The sequence below is a fragment of the Cryptomeria japonica genome, chromosome 8 (assembly GCF_030272615.1).
Source record: "Cryptomeria japonica chromosome 8, Sugi_1.0, whole genome shotgun sequence".
NCBI classification, from domain to species: Eukaryota; Viridiplantae; Streptophyta; class Pinopsida; order Cupressales; family Cupressaceae; genus Cryptomeria; species Cryptomeria japonica.
In genome coordinates, this window is record NC_081412.1 from 252,508,605 (window position 1) to 252,516,793 (window position 8,189).

Here is an 8,189-nt window from a genome sequence, read left to right on the forward strand (position 1 = left end):
AAAACATCTATAGACTCCAATGATAAGATAATCATAAATAGTCATGGAACATCCTCATATTTATCATTACAAAAAATAACAAATAATTGATACCCCTTACACAACTACCTCTAAAGCTATATTAAAAATATCATATAAAGAGATATAATTCTATGCTTGATACCCCTTACACGCTCCATGAATTATTAACAAAAATATATCTTTGCTCGATAATCATTATGCTGATCCATAATAAACATATAATATAAAGAGACATAATTATATGCACATGTGTAATCCCTACTACTACATGCTGATAATCTACACACTCCATGGTTTATTAACAACAACATATCTTTGCTTGATAATCATTATGTTGATCCATAAATAGCACCATTACATATGATCCCAAAGATATAGCTCAAAAAATTATAAATATTATGAATATTCATCTACGAGCTCAAAAATCCTCACAATTACATCTATTAGCATCTTGGCTCTAGTGGCTAAATCTACATCTCACATTTAATCTTTCCTAGGAACTACCAACCTACAACACTCTACTAAGGATAGAGAAATAAAAGAATTAGATGCCCCAAAATCAACTAAAATAGTAAAATATAATTTCACTAATAATAATTGTGGTCTCAATGACATTTGCCTATTATACCTCCTTGTGGTTGCCAATAACTAAAATAATTGATGAGCATAGATAAACTATAATTCCACTAATAATAATTAGGTCTCAATGACATTTTCATAACATTCCTCCTAGTGGTTATTGATAAGTAAAATACTTGATGAGATTTTCCTCCATCTCCAACTATCAACTTTGAAACAACTATGTGATTCCTTCCTATTGAAGCTAAATCTTATGTAAATTATCTAGCTAAGCCTCCTTTAACTCCATAAATATAGCAAGGTTATTTAACATTCAAAAGATTGTGGGATAAGACTTAGTAGAATATCGAATGCTAGGTCTACTAGATCTAGCTTGATTGCCTTTGGAAAATTGTTGTGTGCAAGTTGGCCCCACAATATGTACACAAGGATATTGTTCTTTACATTGAACCTATGACTTCCATAATCTAGAATGCATACCCTATGATATCTATTATGATCTCAACCTCTATTCTTGAAACTACTACTAAGGTGGCCTAGAAGACATTGAAGGTCTAAAAGCCCCTTTTGAGGAAATGTAGACTTACAAAAATTCTGATCCTACTAAAATTGTTTATGGTTTCTAGAATGATCATAAGTCTCCTAGTTTTACCCTAAATTTTATTTTCTATTAAGGCCTTCTCTACGATGATCCAAAGGGTTGCAATATCTACCATATGAACAAAACTTACTATACTATGGTTGATACTTTTAATGAAACAATTCAGAAGGAGATTTTCATCTTGAAGATATTTCACATAATATAGTAACTCTAAGAAATTATTTTCATATTGAGACATTGTAAGGAATTTTTTCTTGAAGTCAAAAAATTCATTTATATGCTTTTGATAATAGTACTTAGCTATATATGGATACATTTCCCTAAACGACCCCAAGAAAGTATCCCTAGAAAAAGCATCTATTGATAAATGATCCTTTCTCTTTTCAATACTACCAAGTTGAAGTTATAACTATCAAAAGATTAACTACAAAATATGATTTTAGGTTGATTTCATACATACACAACCCAACAAACCTAACTAAATTCAAGAAACAAGACTCCATTTCTAACCCATTTATAGAACTGTAGAAAGTAGGTGAATATAACCGAATCAATTTTTTAGTTTGATCTCTTTCATCACAAGATTCCTTCATTGACCCTTTCTCTTTTCAATACTACCAAGTTGAAGTTATAACTATCAAAAGATTAACTAAAAAATATGATTTTAGGTTGATTTCATACATACACAACCCAACAAACCTAACTAAATTCAAGAAACAAGACTCCATTTCTAACCCATTTATAGAACTGTAGAAAGTAGGTGAATATAACTGAATCAATTTTTTAATTTGATCTCTTTCATCACAAGATTCCTTCATATATCCTATTGTTGATCTTGCAATTGTGGAACATGATGTGCTGACACACCACTGACCTCTCCTATATGTTTAATGTTGATATGAGAAAGTCTCCTACTCCTCTCTCTATGTTAGAAGTGTTCTCCTAAAGGGAATGTTGTGGATAATATGCATGAGAAATCTTGACTGCAAGAGGTCATTCCTTAACCACATCAATTAATTGTTATTGAGTCTAAATAATTTATGACCCAATTTTCAATACAAGTTTTGTTGATTAGGATTTAAAGGTGGAGACTATGGATACTTCTCTTCCCCTAACTATTTCGCTGGAAGAACAAAAACTCGTTCATTTGGATGGCCTTATAAATAAAATAAGAAACTAGAATCAAAATTTATTTTATTTCCCCAAAGTTTCTAGTGTGAAAATAAAAAATGTTATACCAAATTTTGCACTTGGTCATAACACACAAATGAATATCCTATCCTAACACAAAAAAAAACCAATATTATAGTATTGATCTTAAAACGTTAAAAATACTCTACTTAAAATAAATTGTAAAGACAAATATTAAAAATACAAAAAATCGTTACAATTGGGGGTGCTTTGCAATTGGTACGGTTCCAGGAAGGTTGTCTACTCACCTTCCTTGGTATACAGACCTTGCTTGCTGGCGCTCGTGTGTTATCCTTGGTGTCCTGCGTCTTTTTTTGTGTGGATTGATTTCTTGCCCATGTCTTTTCCTTAGTGTTTGATTGTTTTTTTTTGTGGTTGCTTTGCTTGTGTTTCTTTCCCTTCCTTCTTCTTGCCTTTGTGCTTTTTCATGAATTTCTCCAGGTGCTCTTGGGCTTAAGCGGTCGTGACCCATCTCTGAAGCCGCTTGTGTGAAGGTAAATGGGTAGTGCTAATGATGGCGAACCTAGTTGCAAAAATGATAAGGTGCATATCATTGATAATGGTGGGAGTTTGGAGAATGATAATATTAATCCGCAAAAGGGCAAACATGAAAAACCCTCCTACAAAACAGTGGTGTCAGATCAATCGGCCTCGGTTTTCCCTCCTTTTGCTAGTTTTCATGGAAGATTTTGCAGGAATGAGCACATGGATACAAAGATCGATCCGGGAGGGCCCTTAGCTGATGGAGATAGATTCAGAAATGGTGGTGGCAGCGCACCCAATGACCCCAGAGGGAGAGGAAATGGTAAGTCTCTTCCTCTCGGGTTGAAGACCCTCTCCTTGTCTCCTAATGAAGATATGATTAAAACCATTAGATTTGAGAAGTCACGTTTAAGAAATATTGCAATTTTCTTTGTCTGTATGGATAGAGAGCCTTTGCCCTCGCGGATATTTTTTGATGAATGGATTGCTAATGTCTGGGGTAAGAATTTAGGTATTCATGTTAACTTTTGCAGAATGATTCAAAAGGGATTATTTATGGTTCTTTTGAAGTCCCATAATATGCTAGATAGGGTTTTGAAGAATATTTTTTGGAACGTGGGACATTCTTTGTTTAGGGAATTTCCATGGTCTTCTAAAGGGAATGTCGAGCAGGTTACTGCTCATTCCTCCCCTAATTGGGTAGAAATTAAGAACCTTCAACCCAAATTTTGGCCATTCATTCGTCAGATTTTGAAACCTCTGGGCTCAGTTCTGCAAGTTGAGGAATCGAGAACCACTCTCCCTCACCTGAATGCCAAGGCTCTTGTAGCGCTTGATCTTGAGGTTGTCTTTCCTAACATTGTTTCTTTAGACTTTGAAGATGAGAGCTTTGCATGGGAACTGTCCATGTTAGGCAATTTGGGGGCTTGTTTTTACTGCAAAATTAATGGGCATATGAGGAAAGATTACCCTTCTCTTAAAAATTCTCACAATGCTAACTTTAACATTGCTTCGAAAGACAATATGAGAAGTGATCCTAGTAAAGTGCAAAGATCTGTTAATAATTCTAAAGAAGGTAATAATATACCCGTGGATGACACCTCTGACATTGGCATTGAGAAGGTCAAATCGGGTCTTGATTGCCCGAATGATGATAGTAATGGTAATAAATTTGTTAGCCTCTCTAATCTTCTATTTGAGGATGAGTGTGAGGTTGTTCATGCCTCTGACATGGATGCCCCTCCCAACACCCTAGTCAGGTGTCACTCAGTACAGGCTAATCCTTCTAATTATGGTCAAGACAAGGTTGATAATCCCCCTCGATTGAATGCTCAACAACTTGCTCTTGCAAGATTAAGGAGAAAGCTGATTTTATAAGGAATGCTTACCAAATCCCCTTTGAGTTGAATATGAGTAACTCCTTACCTGGTATCATGGATTCCATGGTGGATGCATCTTCTGATAAGAAGATTGTGCCTTTTGGAGCATATGGTATGGCTATCAATAATTATGAGTAGTTTATAGAGGTTGTTAGTAAAAAGGTTAGGAAGAAAAGGAAAACATCAAATAGACAGTCTCTCTCTAATGATAATAGTAAAAAAGGTAATTAAGTGCTAGAATGTTTTAATAGGTTGTACAAGAACCAAAAACCCTCCACTAAATAGATTTATGATGATGCACATTCATAGTTGGAATGTTAGGGGCTTGGAGATGCCTAATAGAAAATATGTGGTTAGGAAATTGTGTAATAGTATCAAGGAGAAAGGTATTATTTGCCTCCAAGAAATCAAAGTGGTAGGGTTCCATGCCTATACTATGTTGAAATTTTTGTGGGGTCAAGCCATTAGGTTTCACTCTAATCATGATAGGGGTAAAGGTGGTACTACCATTTTGGTTGGTCCTAAGTGGGCATATAAGAGCATTGCTAATGGTGTCTCCCCTTGCCAAAGGGCTCTGTGGGTCACTTTCAAAGAGAAGGACTATGTTTTTGGTATTTGTAATATATATGCTACTAATGACTATAGAGATATAGCCATTTTTTTGGATTGGTTGACAACTGACCTCCTAAATGCTCATTGGAGTTTTGTGGGCGACTTTAACATGATTGAGCACGACGAAGATAAAAGTGGTGGTAATAAGAATTGTTGGAAAGGTAATGAACACCTCTTCTGGGTCAAGTTCAAGAGGACATTAAATCTGGAAGATCCTTTGGAGAGGAAAAAGGGCTCCTTCTCTGGTATTTGGTTCACATGGTGTAATAATCAAAGTGGTAGGCAGATAATTTACTATAGATTGGATATATTATATGTAGATGCTTCTCTTTTCTCCTTCTCCCCACAGGGGGGTCAGACCCCTATTTGTGTTTCTCCTGCTAGTATTTCAGATCATTCCCTATATCTGTCACTATAAATCTAGATCTTGACCCCTCTTATGTGATCCAGCCTAAGAGGGAGAATGGATTCAAGCTTAATGTTTCTTTGCTTAAGGATGAGCATTCTGCGGATGATATTAAGCTGGTTTCCCATTTGTCCAAGCTTTGTAATCCTGATCTTAGACCTAGGGAGCAATGAGAGGCTCTCATTGTTACTTGGAGGAAAATGTTTCAGATCATTAGTAAGAAGTATGCTATGGATAGGTCTAGGGAGGAGTCATATCTACAAAATAGGCTTAATGGTATTGAGAAGGAGCTTCAAAGTAAGGGGAATGACCTGGTTTTAGAGGGGGAGCTCTCTTCGGTCAAAAATCACTTAAGAAAGTTACAACATTTCAAGATCCAAGGGCAGAAGGTAAGAGATAAAATGAATTGGCTTAAAGGTGGTGACAAGGGAACCAATTAATTCTTTAATATTATTAGAGCCAAGAATAAAAAGGGAATTTATTGAAGATATTTAAGTCAATAACAATCTCACCAATGATTTGGTGTCCATTAAGGAGGCTTTATTCAATTTCTACAGTGGCTTATTTTCTTCTGAACATGGTGTTATGAACCAGGAGGCTCTTGAGAAATGATTACTATTAATCCCTAAGAAAATTTTCTGTGAGGAGGCTAATGCTCTGGGCCAAAAGATCTCACTTGAGGAGATTAAAGTTGCTATCAGTTCACTTGCCAATGGTAAGTCCCTAGGGTTGGATGTGTTACCTGTCAAATTCTATAAGTTGTACTCAGAATGGATATGCTTAGAATTGTTTGCCATGTATGAAGATGTGTTTAACCAAGGATCTTTTGGAGAAAACATCAATAAAGGTCTCATTAAACTGCTACCTAAGGGTGGGGATAAGTCTCTGGTTAAAAATTGGAGGCCTATCACCTTACTAAATATCTCTTACAAGATTATTGCAAAAGTCTTTGCAAGGAGGATTGTTGAGTTATTAAACAACTTCATTTCTGCCACTCAGACTAGATTCATTAAAGGTAGATATACCCTGGAAAATTTGGTTACTGATTGGGAGGCCATGCATTGAGCTAATGCTGACAAGCAGAATGTTGCAATGATTCTTCTGGACTTTGAGAAAGCATATGACAAAATTGAGTGGCCCTTCATTAGAGGGATGTTGCAAGATTTTGGATTTCCCTCATATTTCTGCAGATGGATTGATATTCTCTTTAAGGACTCTTCCACGGTCATTGAGGTTAATGGCGAACTCTCTAAACCTATCCCCTAAAGAGGTCTATCAGGTAAGGCTACCCCATTGCCCCAACCTTGTTTGTCATTGTTGTTGATGCACTTTTCTACATTCTGAGAAGTCCTGCCCTCAATCCTCCTATCAGAGGTCTTACCTTACCTAATTTTGAGGATCTGATCAATTCCCAAATTGCTGATGATACTTCTTTATTTTTGGTTTTGAATGAGGAAAACTTTGATAATGCTATGAATAGATTGCATTGTTTTTGCTTGGCTTCTGGAGTAAAGGTAGCTCCCCACAAATCTACAATTCTTGGTTGGTCTGATGTTCCTCCAAGTTGTGTTACTTGCAAAGGTTGGCAGTGGGCCGGACCAAATTCTATTGTTAGATATCTTGGTATTCCTTTTGCTATTAACCCTTCTATTCAAGATATGTGGCTTTGGTTATATTCTAAAATTGAGAGGAAAAACTTAAAATGGCAGATCATCTTCTCTCCTTGGCTAGAAGAGTGAAAATTGTGCAAAAGGTTATTTACTCTCATCATATTTATTGTGCCTCAACATGGTTGTTTTCTAATTACCAAACCAACAAGCTTGAGAAGATCATGAGGGACTTTTTATGGTCTAATGGGATGGGTCATAACAAGAGACATTGTGTGAATTGGGATTGGTGTTGCAGACCAAGGACTATGGGTGGATTGGGTTTCAAAGACCTCATGGCCCATGGCATTTATCTAGCTTCTAAATGGATAGTCAAATCTCTGAATGGTAATTAACCATGGAAGGTGCTGATCAAAAATAATATTGAAAGGTCTGTTATTAAAAAAGGCAAAAAATGGAAGACTATCCCTTTATGTGATATTGTTTTGGGGGACTTTAATATGAAGGTGTTTGGTTCTAATGTATTTGCTTCACTATGGAAGGCATGGTCACAGGTAAGGAGTTTACTTCCTTCTAAGGGTGCTATAGGTAATTCTCCTTCATATGATGTTATGGACATATGTATCTGGTGGGGGGTAAGTTTAAACATTAAACCTCTTGCTCTGACTCAAAGTTGCTCTACTAAAATTTGGAATGATAAAGGTATTTCTCTAATTAGTAATGTACTGTTTGACAATCGGCTAGGGTCTTGGGCCGAGCTCAGTTCTAAATATGGGATTCCTCTTTCACAGAAGAAAATATATTCTTATTGTTAAAGCTACTGGTTGCTTTTTCCCTGGCAAGGTTTTGGATAGTGATTCTTTTTTCAAGCAACTAAAATGGTTGGATGGCTCTCCCTTTTTGGACATATCTACTAAGAAGATCTACATGATGTTGAAAGATGATTACTCTATCTTCACTCGAGTCAATCAGTGCTGGGGTCTCAATTGGCCTAAGTCCAGGTGGCAATTTGTTTTTGATTTTTTTTGGCATTCCCCCATTGATCCTAAGAAATCTTGTTTTAGATGGCTTTTACTTCTTAAAAAGTTAGCAGTAGGTTCTTTTCTATCTGTGATGGGTCTTGAACCTATTAGGTGTGGAGTGTGAAATGTTCAGGAGTCTTTTGAATATTTGTTTTTTGAATGTGAGTTTTCCTGTGGTGTGTGGTCCATTTTTCTTGGTTTTTCCATTGCGAGGAACTGTCGACTTGATCCTTCTTGGAGTGAAATTCTTGCTGGCTTTGTCAAATCCTTTGATCTTAGTTTGAACCA